The 14,032-nt window shown below is 41.7% G+C and overlaps 1 long non-coding RNA gene across 1 annotated transcript in view; it reads right to left on the bottom strand.

The window, feature by feature from the left end:
* The window catches only part of LOC108308594, a 14,737-nt gene extending 3,159 nt beyond the window's left edge, over window positions 1-11,578 (bottom strand). Inside the window, exons 1-2 of the long non-coding RNA XR_001826986.2 lie at window positions 11,454-11,578; window positions 10,297-10,299 (exon numbers count right to left, since the gene is read on the bottom strand). This is a non-coding gene — a long non-coding RNA (uncharacterized LOC108308594). The remainder of the gene's footprint in view (window positions 1-10,296; window positions 10,300-11,453) is intronic.
* Between the last annotated feature and the right edge of the window lie 2,454 nt (window positions 11,579-14,032).

Genomic DNA, 14,032 nt, shown 5'->3' with positions numbered 1-14,032 from the left:
GAGGCAGGAGAATTGCTTGAACCCAGGAGGCGGAAGTTGCGGTGAGCCGAGATCGCGCCATTGCACTCCAGCCTGGGTAACAAGAGCGAAACTCCGTCTCCCAAAAAAAAAAAAAAAAAAAAAAAAAAAACTACCCACCCCAAAAAAAAAAAAAAAAAAAAAAAGAATGTTGAACATTGCCCTTTAATCTCTTCTGGCTTGTAGGGTTTCCACTGAGGCCTACTGTTAGTCTGATGAGCTTTCTTTTGTAGGTGACCTCATCTTTTTTTCTGGCTGCCCTTAACATTTTTTCTTTCATTTCAAACTTGGAAAATCTGATGATTGTATGTCCTAGGGTTGATCTTCTCATGTAGTATCTTACTAGAGTTCTCTGAATTTCCTGAATTTGAATGTTGGCCTGTCTTTTCAGGTTGGGAAAGTTCCCCTGGATGATATACTGATGTATGTCTTCCAACTTGGTTTTGTTGTCCTCATCTCTTTCAGGTACCCCAATCAATCATAGGTTTGGTATTTTTAAATAATCCCATAGTTCTTGGAGGTTTCGTTCATTCATTTTCATTCTTTGTTCTCTAATCTTGTCTGCCCAACTTATTTCAACAGGACAGTCTTCAAGCTTTGAGATTCTCTCCTCTACTTGGTCTATTTGGCTATTGATACTTGTGGTTGCATTATGACGTTCTTGTGCTGTGTTCTTAAGTTCTATCAGGTTATTTAGGTTCTTCTCTAAACTGGTTATTCTGACTAAAAATTCCTGTAATGTTTTACCATTGTTCTTCTTTGCATTGGGTTAGAACATACTCCTTTAGCTCAGCAACGGTCCTTATTACCCACTTTCTGATGCCTACTTCTGTTAATTCATCCATGTCAGACTCAGCCCAGTTCTGTGCCCTTGCTGGAGAGGTGTTGTGATCATTGGGAGGAGAAGAGGCACTCTGGCTTTTTGAATTTTCCATGTTTTTGTGTTGCATCTTCATGGGTTTATCTACGTTTGATCTTTGAAGCTGCTGACTTTTGTATGGGTTTTTGGGGGATCTTTTTGTTGATGTTGTAGTTTTCTGTTTTTTTTTTTTCTTTTAACAGTCAGGCCCCTCTTCCACAGAGCTGATAGAGTTTGCTGGAGGTCCCCTCCAGATCGTTTGCCTGGGTCCCTCCAGCACCTGGAGGTATCATCAGTGGAGGTTGCAGAACAGCAAAGATGGTTGCCTGCTCTTTTTTCTGGGAGCCCTGTCCCAGAGGAGCAGCAACCTGATGCCAGCCAGAACACTCCTGTATGAGATGTCTGAACACCCCTGTTGAGAGGTCTCACCCAGTCAGTAAACACAGGATCAGGACCTGCTTGAAAAAGCGGTCTGGCTACCCCTTGATGGAGTAGGTGCTCTGCACGGGGAAGAATTCCACTCATCTAGACTGCCCAGTCTCCTCAGAGCCACTAGGTGGGAAAGACTAAGTCTGCTGAAACGGACATTGCAGCTGCCCCTTCTATAAGAGCTCCATCCCAGGAGATCAGAGTTCTGTTCATAAGCCCCTGGCTGGAGTTGCTGCAATGTCTGCAGGGAGGCCGTGGCTTATGAGGAGGGATGGATGGATCTGCCACGCTCCCCAAAGAAGCAGTCTGGCTACAATCTGCCACAGCCACTGTGCTATGCTATGAGGAATTCCTCCTGGTCCAAACCGTCTAGTCTCCCTGGCAGTAGCAGGAGAAAATGGCACACATGAGCTGCAGTGATTGTGGCTGCCCTTCCCCTGGGAGCCTATTGCATTGTTTTACAAAAATAAAACTGTAAAAAAATGTTTTCCTTAAAATCACAGTTTAACAGTAGTTGAAAACCAGAAATCTTTGGTCTGGACTAAATCCTGAATGCATGACTTTTATGTATTCTCCTGAGTTTTATTTTCTAAAAGATGAATTTCTGTTAAAACATAAGAAATGCTTAATTTACTTCCTTAAAGTTCTGGAAGTCAGTTTAAAATCAGTTTTGTCAGTGCTGTGTTCATTGTGGAGGCTTTACGGGAGAATCCATCTTCTAGTCACTTTCAGCTTCTAGAGGGTGCCTGCATTCATTGACTCATGGTCTCCTCCTTCAAAGAAGATTACTTCAGTCCCTGATTACTCTGTCACATCTCCTCTGTCTTTGACCTTCTTGCCTCCCTTTTATAAGGGCCATTAGGGTTACCTTCAAGGTTCACAGAATGATGTAGGATAATTCCATCTTACGGCTCTTTTCAATTACATTGAATTTACCCAGATATCCAAGAAAATCTTCCAATCTCAAGATTCTTAACTTGATTTTATAGGGGAGAAAGGGCTATTGTTCAGCCTGCCACAGACATTCTTCCCTCATTCCTTTCAGTTTTTTTCTTAAATATTCTCTTATTTATGTTACTTTCTATGTTCCTGTGGGCACTGGAGTTTGCAGACTTTGACTTTCAAAAGGAGAGTCTTATCTACTTGAATTAATAAAGCAGCACAACTCTAGTTAGATGTTGGCCATCAGACTCACACAACATAAAAGCGTTTGGATAGGCCATGCATGGCGGCTGATGCCTGTAATCCCAGTGCTTTGGGAGGGCAAGGCGGGTGGATCACCTGAGGTCAGGAGTTTGAGACCAGCCTGGCCAACATAGTGAAACCCCATCTCTACTAAAAATATGAAATTAACTGGGCATAGTGGCGGGTGCTTGTAATCCAAGCTACTTGGGAGGCTGAGGTATGAGATTCTTGAACCCAGGAGGCGGAGGTTGCAGTGAGGCAAGATTGTGCCACTGCACTCCAGACTGGGTGACAGAGAGAGACTCTGTCTCAAAAATTTAAAAAAAGGTTTAATAATATTTGAACTGCATTTGGGTTTATCAAAGGATACAAGAAAAGAAATATAATAGGAATAATATCTTCACCTCTTCAAGAGGTGCCAATCAAAGACAACCCAAGGGTACAGCTTCTTTGGCTCCTTGGCCCTGCCACCTGTGTCATGGAGGCATGGAGGGATGACAAGGACAAGGGACAACGTGAGTGGGAATCACTTCAACATAAGTTGCAGCCTGAGTACAGGCACTATACCATATCTATTTGTTTGTACTAAAACAATTTCTCATAATTTTCATAATTCACTTCAAGTCTTGTGATAGTTTTGTAAAGAAAACACAATGTATCTCTTCTTTTTTTTTCTTCTTCCTTTTCTTCCTCCTATTATTTTCTGTTATCATCTCATAGTTATCATCTACAACTATTATTTATTGAACTCTTTGTCTTTTTACTTGGCTAGGCATATGTATAATTAATAATTATTAAATTCTATAAAATGATGAAATAATAATATTTTCCTTTTTTTTACATAGGCAGACACTTTATATCTCCTTCTCTGTTTTGTTTTTTTTCTTATCACATATGCAACATAATATGGACAGCATTTGTTTTCTTTCTATTTTATTTATTTATTTTTGAGGCAGACTCTTGCTTTGTTACACAGGCTGTAGTACAGTGGTGTGATCTTGGCTTACTGCAACCACTATGTCCTGAGTTCAAGCAGTTCTCCTGTCTCAGCCTCCCAAGAATCTGGGATTATAGGTGCATACCACCATGCCCAGCTAATTTTTNTTTTTTTTTTAGTAAAGACAGGGTTTCACCAAGTTGGCCTCAAACTTCTTGCCTTAAGTGATCTGTTTGCCTCAAGTGATCTGCTTGCCTCAGCCTCTCAAAGTGCTGGAACTACAGTGTGAGCCACTGCAACCAACCTGGACTGCATTTCTTTATCTTGTTTATTATCCATTCAAGTGAGAAAAGAAATTTTGGATCTTTTATTTTTTTTTTTTAATTTTTATGCTGCTATCTCCATGGATTGTAGCACAGCACTTTGTATAAAATAAGTCTTCAAATATTTATTAACCCTGCTGCATGCGTAGAAAAACTTGTGGGCTAATGGGGAAGTCAGAACACTAAACAATTGAAATCCATTCCATGATAGTAGAAATAGGGGGTGAAGTTTAGGTTTTCGTCTATTTATTGGCTATTCTCCAGAGATTCCCACTCGAGAGGGGAAAACAAAATAAGAAGGTATTTAGAATATGGAAAAATGAGAAGTGTAAAGAAAGACTAGGGTGTAGTGGGCATGTTGAAGGGAAACACGTGCACACAGTGCAGTGTTAGAAAAGTCAGGCATGGCTCCCCAGAGAAGGGTGTTTCAATAGGATGGATGCCTATTTTGGAAGGAAAATTATTATGTCCCATTGCCTTAGGGACTTACTTGCTAACATTTCAAATTTTTCTTTAATTTTTTAATATATAAAAGTGCAGATCAACTCAAAAATAAGAAATTTTACTTGGAGACTATGTATGGAAGAAGTATGCCCTGTTCAAGTTAGAGTGGACAAGCATAGTTCAAAAGGTTCTAGTTCAGGAGATAGTCCTTGGCTTGGCTCAGTCATGTTCTGGTCATTTGATATATTTTAAGAAAGTTGCAGTAAAGTATACGTAGCATAAAATTTATCATCTTAAGCATTTTTTTTTTTCTTGAGACGGAGTTTTGCTCTCATCACCCAGGCTGGAGTCCAGTGGTGCCATCTCAGCTCACTGCAACCTCTGCCTCCTGGATTGAAGTAATTCTCCTGCCTCAGCCTCCCCAGTAGCTGGGATTACAGGCTTGTGCCACCATGCCTCATTAATTTTTTTTTTTTTTTTTACTTTTAGTAGAGATGAGGATTTACCATGTTGGCCAGGCTGGTCTCAAACTCCTGACCTCAGGTGATCTGCCTGCCTTGACCTCCCAAAGTGCTGGGATTACAGGTATGAGCCACCATGGCCAGCCTTAATCATTTTTAAGTACACAATTCAGTGATATTAAGTACACATATATTGTCATGCATCCATCACCATCATCCATCCATCTCCAGAACACTTTTTTTCATGCCAAACTGAAATGAAACTCTATACCCATTAAAAAATAATACCCCTTTTCCTCTTCCTGCAGCTCCTGGCAATCACCCTTCTACTGTGTGTCTCTATGAATTTGACTACACTAAGTACCCTATATATAAGTGGAATCAGACAGTATTTGTCTTTTTGTGGTCGCCTTATTTAACAGCATATCTACATATGTAGCCTACCACAAGTTTAATCCATATGGTAGGGTGTAATAATAACTTTCATTTTAAAGGCTGAATACTATTCCATTATATATATATATATATATGCTACATTTTTCTTATCCATTTATCCATGATAAACACTGGAGTTGCTTTCACTTATGACTATGGTAAGTAATGCTGCTTTGAACCTGAGTGTACAAATGTTTCTTCAAGGCCAAGCTTTCAATTATTTTGGGTGTAAATCCAAAAGTAAAATTACTGTATCATATGGTAATTCTAGTTTTAATTTTTGGAGGAGCCACCATACTGTTATCCCTAGAGGTTGTACCATTTTACATTTCCATTAACAGTACAGGAGGGTCCCAATTTCACCACATTCTTACTAACACTTGTTTTCTGTTCCTTTCTCTTTTTTTGTTTTTTGATAGTAGCCATTTTAATGGATGTCAGGTAGGTAATTCTGGTCATTTGATTTTAGATGAGACATTTAATTTAGCTACATTTCTGTCTCCTTTCCTTAAAACAATTTTTCATGACATTTGTCTAAAAGGACCAAATAAATGTAATACTTGTGAATATGTCTAAAATTTCTTTGTGAAACTTAAAGAGAACTCAATTTTTGAAAAGTTATATTCTATCCTTAAAAGAGACTGAATGATTCTTCAAATAACTAGATTATATATTCTACTTTGTTTTCGGGGGTCTTCTTGGTTTTTCCAGAATTCTATATCTCTGGGTTTTTGTAGAAAAATATAAATTCCCAAAGCTAACTCATAATTAAACATATAAGTAACCAAATAAAAACAGAAAAAAAAAGAAGTCATTTTTTTCCCTTTAATTCTTTGTACTTTGCTCAAAAATACCACTGTGAAATTCTACAAATGTCAAGGAATAGATAACTTCTAGCTATTTAAATGTGTTAGAATATAGGAAAGCCCCAAATAACCTTAATTCATTCTATAAAGCTAGCAGAATGCTAGCCACAAACTAGAAATTGATACTATAATCAAAGGAAACTATAATAATATCAGTTGAAAACTGAAGCAAAGAAACTATTAGGAAAATGAAATAGCAGTATAATAAAACAATAATTTACTATTAAATTATTCTGAGAAATCTAATCCGTAAATGAAGTACATTCCACTAATAGCAGGAAAAAAATCCCTCTGAAGTTGAAAGGCACATAAGAAAATTTATCATCACTTCATAACTAAAATTATAGACCTTCTTTGGAAATTGGGCTAATGGTATCTATCAAAAACACAAAGTATTTCTAAGTTCACATTTATTAAAGCTTCCTGCAGAGTCCATAAAATCATTAAAGATAACATTATCAAAATCAGGACAATAAGAACTCACATTGATATGTAAGCAACAGGGGGGCTACACCTTTTACCTGAAGTTCCTGAGTTAATCTGAATAACCATCCAGGAATTAGTGTTATTACTGGTCTCAATTTTGCAGGTAAGTAACCTATCCTCAGAGAAATTTAGTAACATACCCAGAGTCACAGAGCTAGTATTAGCAGACAATCAGATAGGACACCCTTCTTCAGAATTAAGCAAGCTAGAAAAAAATATTTTAATTTTCTAACAGTTTTGATGATGTACCACTTAGTTATGGGGAATATTGTCACTCAATTTTATAGCCATTTTTGTACTGGCACTACCAACATAAAAGCCTGAGATGAGTGTCCCTGTAAAATTGAGTTCCTCTTACTCTTTGATACCATCTGTGATCATATCAGTAGGTGTTAATTTTTCTTTTGATAATATCCAAACTAATCCTATTAAGGCTAACAGTAGGAGTATGGCCTACTGCAACTTAGTACCAAAGTCCAATCATAAAAGGCAATCTTATATCCATTTATGCCTTCAAATAATATACGTTTTAACTACAATGAAGTGGTCAATTTCCTAAAGACTTTGTAAGCATCTGCCTGTAGTGTTAATTGTGTTTGTTCCCCTATCAGACCAAATAGATTAATTATAAAACAAATTCATTGTTTAATGTTATATACAACTTACTGGCTTAAAATACTCATAAAGTAGGCCAGGCGTGGTGGCTCATGCCTGTAATCCCAGCACTTCGGGAGGCCAAGGTGGGTGGATCATGAGGTCAGGAGTTCGAGACCAGCCTGGCCAACATAGTGAAAACCCATCTCTATTAAAGATACAAAAATTAGTTGGGTGTGGTGGCACATGCCTGTAGTCAGCTACTCAGGAGGCTGAGACAGGAGAATCTCTTGAACCTGGGAGGCAGAGGTTGCATTGAGCCAAGGTTGTGCCATTGCATTCCAGCCTGTGTGACAGAATAAGACTCCCTCTCAAAAACAAAACAAAACAAAAAAAACTCATAAAGTAAGGGATTTCTCTACTGTGTAGATTTTTTTTTGTTGTTGTTAATATGGCACAAATCAATTAGCAAAAATAGAACTGTTAATTGTTATTAATCATTTGTAGGTTATTTTAGGCATTTGTAAGCAATAGACATTACATCGTTCTCTTTATAATTTTCTTAGAGGCCAAAAGAAAATCCAGAAGATTAAACTTTTGTAAGATTTGTTTTCTTTTAACAGAACATACATCTCCTTTTGTTAGAGAGAGAAAAGTCTGTGGAAAAGCAGGTTTGGAAAACAAAATATGGAATTTGGCAACTTAACCTGAATTATAAAGTGATGATTTTTAAAATAATATACATCTACATATGCCTATCGGTACTTGTATGTATAGAGAATATATAGCAGCAATTCATAACATATGTTGCCCAATTTATACTTTTGTGTTTGTACTAAAATTAGGATCCTTAAACAAGCGGCAATTACATTCATTAGAAATGCATTGTTAAAAAAATCAAACTACCATCGAAGCTTAGTAAATGACCAGAGCTAATCATTTGTTTTGCTTATCCCTTTTTTTGATATGCTAAAAGCCCCTAATAAGAATAGTTAAAGCATTCAGCTGATAACTGAAGTGTGAAAACTAACATTATCTCTTAATTTGATGATAGACATTAATTGAAGCTTAGATTTTTATAGTCAGTGTTTGTCAGAAACTTTCATGTCTAGGTAGCTTGTTAAGGTGCCCACATTAAGTCCCCCAAATCATGTCTCCACAAAAAGGAATTCAAAAGTAGAGTAGAAAACTAGCTACACAAATCACCAACATTGGAAGGATAGACATCATTTTTTCTTAATCTTCTATTTATATGAAAAAGCCTGTAACAGATTGCATAAGGATCTGTTTGTTTGGGTTGGATTCTAGCAAAGAAGGCTACATGTTCACAAATAAGCCAAAACACCACATTACCTAGGGAACTAGAAGGTTGGAAGTGCTTAAGCATAAATGCAATAGACTTTTTCTCACTCTCTCAAGTGTATTTATGGGACAATGATAAGTAAAATTATTGTTAATACATTCTTTGCTTTATTTATTTTTATTGTAGAATTAAGTTCAGAATTTGGTTTTGATGCATTTCTGACGCTAAGCACACACGTGGGACTGTACACAAATACTTCCCTATGTGCACACAACACCTATAAACCTCATCCTCTGACATACATCTACACTCACATCCACACAATCTCTCTTGCTATCCATATTTATTCTAACTTTAAGCTGGGATAGTAATGTACTATTTGATACATGTATTTGTGTTTTTTTTTTTTTTTTTTTACCAGTTAGCTTGTATGTAGGTCAGGATACAAATGTTTCCTTCTGTAGTTAATATATTTTTAACATATATAAAAATTAGTTTTTTTTTCCAATTTACTGTCTCAATGTAAACTATAGCAGAGTTTATGTAACCAAATTATTGAATTCCAACTGAAAATGCTTTAACCAAGTCAGGGAGAAATATACATTTTTTAATTTTAATAAATAATTTAATTTAAATAATTTCTAGGAGATGTATTTTACATCTTTATAACACTCCTCATAATTATATTACCTTAAATCTTATTTTTTAAATATAAGCTGAAAGAAGATCTTATTTTAAATCGACTATCGTTACAAGTAAATGGCTAGAGTTGTTTGGGGCATCATCACCAAAATTTATAATTTTGATTTTCTATAATATTTTCAAAATATCAGTATCACTGTGATTCATTCTTTGATTATTCTTTGTGAATTCCTACAGTCTATCAGTAGCTGGACACTTTGCTTGATTTCAAGTGTCGAAAGATGAAGAGGCTTTTCCCCTGTTTTAATGGAGCTATGAGCTCCATTGAGTGACGGGAACAACTTGTAAATACTAATTATTATAACAGAAGTATTGAAGTAGAAGTTTTGCCCAGGGTTTCGTTAGCACATACTCATACTTCCCTATTTTAAAACTGCCCTTGTTTTTCTGTTCATAACTGCCTCTTTCTGCTTCTGTACCTCAGCTTATTGCTCACTAGCTAAAAAGCTTTAAAAAAAACCTGCTGCATGGTCTAAAAGTTATGAGTTACTTCCTCTGTCCCCTTACCTGTAAAAACTGTGTACCTTTGTTAGCAGGGGTCCAGACTTTGAGTGTGAACTCTTCTGGGCCCGCCAGCGTAATAAAGTGTTCCTCCATTTCCCTGAGTGCTGCTCGGGTTTCTTGTCAGGTAAAAATTTCCACAACATTTGGTTCCCTGACCCAAAAACTCAACGACTTTGGCCCCTTGAGCCACCAGTTTGGGGTCAGAAAGGACGGACAGCTCTCTTGTTCCCCACCGGGGAACGAGGCAAGGCACGCCCCCGCAACCTCCGCACACCCACCCACTGTAAGGTTCTACATGGCCTCCTTCCCTGGAAGGGGAACTGCTGCTGCTTTGGCATTGCAGCTCGCCGGACTCGCGGGGGAGACGGACCGAACTGAGGGGAACTCCGGATAAGGTAAAGTCCCCGGACCGAGTCTGGCCAGGCCCGCCTACGGACGGAAGGGAACCTGATCACCTCCCAGGGGGGTCTCCATTTGGAGATGGCAGGTAGATTTAGTCAGGCCGTCTGCCGTCGGAAGGGGAGCCTGATCACTTCCCAGGGTCTCCATTTGGAGACGGCAGGTGGATTTTTCGGGTTAGATTTGGAATGTGATAACCTGAGTGAGTGTGTGAGTGTGTGGGGAGCTCAAAGCCTGCTCTTGAACCTCCAATCTGTAGCTCCACCGTGCAAACTATGGAGCTGGACTGGGCCCGAGCCTGTGTTTCCTTGGCGAACCTCATATGGCTTACGGCAGCATCAAGCTGAGCACAAACTGAGCTCGATCCAAGTTGGGGGATCATATCGACTTGCTGACTGCTAAGAGGCCCCTAAGTTCCTGCAAGGGGCGTGGCCAGGTGGGCATCTGAGTGGTCCTTCACGGGACACTCCTCCTTTGTCTGTCTTGCATCACCGTTCAAAAGGGACACACATCATGGGGAAAAGTCAGTCTAAGCCCACAGTCCTAGATTGTATGGTCAAAAACTTCAGGAAGGGTTTTTCTGGGGATTATGGGGTTAAAATTACCCCAGGAAAGCTAAAAAACCCTCTGTAGATCAAAGTGGCTGGCACTTAGTGTTGGTTAGCCACCAGAGGGCACCCTGGAAGTCTCCAAGGTGCAGGCTGTTTGAAAGGCTGTGACCCGCCACCCTGGCCACCCAAACCAGTTCCCATATATTGATTCCTGGTTGGAAATAGCTCAGACTCCCCCCAACCTTGGTTTCAATTCTGTGCTGGTAGGAACGGACAGTGCAAAGTCTTTATGGTCCAAGCAGCTGAGGGACCCAAGCAACCCATTCATCAGGATGACCCCAGGGAGGAGCTGCCACTGCCTTATGTCCTTCCGGCACCATCAGCCCCTAGCCCACCAGCCTTGCCTGACCCCCAATTCCCCACACAAAGTGGGAAGATCTGAGTGCCGTCCCTTGTAGCTAGATCAGTGTGCATGCTGCAGAGAGGTGGGACACTGGAAGAACAAGTGCCCCAAGTGGACGGTCCCAGATGGGGCACCCCCCCAGAGGGAAGGCAGAATACCAGCCAGAGCCTAGCCAGGCCCACCTGATCGGCTTGGCTGGGATAGACTCAGCCAGAATGGACTCAGACTAGGACGGGCCAGGCTCTATGAAACTTGGCCCCGAGAGCCCATGGTCAAGATGAAGGTCGAGGGCCACCCAAGGACTTTTATGGTAGACACCGGAGTATAATACTCAGTAGTCACCACTCTGGTTGCCCCATTTAGCAACTGGAAGGCAACTGTTGTGGGGGCAACAGGTGACCAGGTAGAGTACCAGCCGTTCTGCCAAGATCAGATATGCTAATTGGGGGGGGGGCACCAGGTATGCCATGAGTTCCTCCACCTACCAGAATGTCCTGACTCCCTTCTGGGAAGAGAGTTGTTAAGCAACCTGGGGGTGCAAATCACCTTTGAACCCCGGGGAACCAGCCAGTCTGACTTTGAGTGAGCCAAAGGGGGGCCTGATCCTGGCAGTCACACTTCCACGTGAGGAAGAATGGAAACTGCACACTGCCAAGAGGTCAGAGAAAAACACACCAGAATTCCTGGATGCCTTCCCTATAGTCTAGGCAGAGACAAACGCCCCAGGGATGGCTAAGGCCTAAATCTGCAGACAATAGGGGAGGAACCTGGAGTTCATCATCACCAAAGGACACCGGTCCCTGGGACCAGAGAGAAAAAGGGTGATTTCCTCCATGCCCACTCCCAACACCAAGCGGAAACTCCAGGAGTTTCTTGGGGTGGCAGGCTTCTGCCGCATACAGATTCCCAGCTTCTCGGACATAGCAAGGCCCTCCTATGGGTCCTAACTGGGCCAGAAGATAGACCCCTTAAGTGGGGTGATAGCCAAGACATGGCTTTATGGGAAATGAAGGCACTGCTCCAAAGTGCCCCAGCACTAGGACTTTCAGATGTCACCCAAGAATTCAATCTGTTCATTCAGGAGAGAAACAAAACTGTACTTGGGGTCCTCACCCAGACTATTGGGCCTTAGCAGAGAGAGAAGAGAGAGACAGAAACAGAGAGGAGAGAGAGAGAAGAAGAGAGAGAGGAGAGAGAGAGAAGAAGAGAGAGAGGAGAGAGACAGAGAGAGAGAAAGAGAGGAGAGAAGTCAGTGGCACTAGTGGCTCTCAAATGCCCATTTAACCCACTACCAAGGCCTGCTCTGTGAGAACCCACAGGTCACTATTGAGACTGTGCATGGCCTCAACCCAGCCACATTTCTACCTACGGAGGAGGGAGCCCCGGACCATGACTGTGAGGAGGTGGTAGATGAGGTCTCTGCTAGTTGGCCAAACCTCAAGGACTGTCCCCTCCCAAAGGCAAACTTAAACCTGTTCACCAACGGAAGCAGCTATGTCCAGAATGGGGAGAGGTATGCAGGGTATGCAGTCACCACTGCCACTGAAGTGGTCGAGGCAGCCCCCTTGCCCAGAGGCTGGTCAGCACAATGGGCAGAATTACATGCTCTCATTCAGGCCCTGTGCGGCTCAGAAGGCAAAGCGGTCAGTATTTACACTGACTCCAAGTACACCTTTGCAACTGTCCACATACATGGGGTGACATATAAATAAAGAGGGCTGCTAACAGCAGGAGGAAAAGAAATCAAAAATAAGGAAGAAATTCTCAGACTGCTAAAAGCAGTTTGGAAGCCCAAAGAGGTAGCTGTCATACATTACAAGGGCCACCAAAGAGGTCCTGATCTTATCTCTGCAGGAAACTCGCTGGATGACAGAGAGGCTAAGGCAGCCACACTGAAGAAAGAGCCTGTGCAGGCCCCGCCCACTTGTTCATAGTCACCCCTTGGCTACGAGAGGATGTGGGAAAGCCAGAGTACTCTAGGGAAGAAAACCAGTGGGCACAGCAGGAGGAGGCAAAGCAAACTGCTGGGGGATGGTGGCTACTCCCTGACAACAGACCAGTGGTGCCTAAGAACTTGGCTCATACTGCTGTTGCTCAGTGCCATGGTCTCACCCACCTAGGTAAACTGCTCTGGAGACCTTACTCAACAGGTATTACTGTACTGCAACCCTTCCCAAACTCTGTGTTGCAGTAAGCAATCAGTGCCTTACCTGTGCTAAAAATAAGCCCCCACAGTGGCTGAAACCTGCCCCAGGAGGGCAACGGGTGGGCACTACCCCTTTGAGGACATAGAAGTAGACTTCAATGAAGTCAAGCCCAGTAAAGGTACAAATACTTACTGGTCCTTGTATGTACATACTCAAGCTGGGCTGAGGCACTCCCAACTAAGACGGAAAGAGGCTGAGAAGTAGTGAATGTCCTACTTCATGAAATTGTTCCCTGATACAGGATTCCACTCACCATACACAGTGACAATGGACCAGCATCTGTGGCAGGGATCATCCAAGCCTTCACCAGCGTGCTAAAGATTAAGTGGGAACTTTAAGCAGCCTTCAGGACACAAAGTTCAGGGAAAATGGAGCACATGAATCGAATCTGAAGGTTACACTAGCAAAGCTCTGTCAGGAAACCCAGGCTTCCTGGGTAGATATGCTTCCCCTAGCCCTGTTGCGGTGACAGTGTGCACCGGGACCCACCGGTTACTCACCCTTTGAAATCCTATTCAGGAGGCCCCCCACTCTGGTTAACAAAATAAGGGGAGACCTCAGACAGCTAGGGGATACAAGCATAACCTCCCAGCTGCAGGCATTGGGAAAGGTGCTGTCCCAGGTCAGTTAGTTTATGATAGATAGAGCACCTATCTCCCTAGCCAATCCAGTACATCCCTTCCAACCTGGGGACCAGGTCTGGGTGAAAGATTGGAAAAAGGAACCCCTCCAGCTTGTCTGGACAGGGCCCCATACTGTAGTCCTTGTCACCCTAACTGCTCTCAAATTTGCAGGAGTCGTTCTGTGGGTACACTATTCCAGAGCCAAGCGGGCCCACTCAGACACATCGCTGGACTGGTGGACTGCACATCAGACACTCGACACCCCACGAAAATCATGCTCCTGCGAGCTGAATCCTGAGAACT

This window comes from Cebus imitator, unplaced genomic scaffold (genome assembly GCF_001604975.1).
Source record: "Cebus imitator isolate Cc_AM_T3 unplaced genomic scaffold, Cebus_imitator-1.0 Scaffold86, whole genome shotgun sequence".
Lineage (NCBI taxonomy): Eukaryota > Metazoa > Chordata > Mammalia > Primates > Cebidae > Cebus > Cebus imitator.
This window is presented reverse-complemented; position numbering and strand designations above follow the sequence as displayed.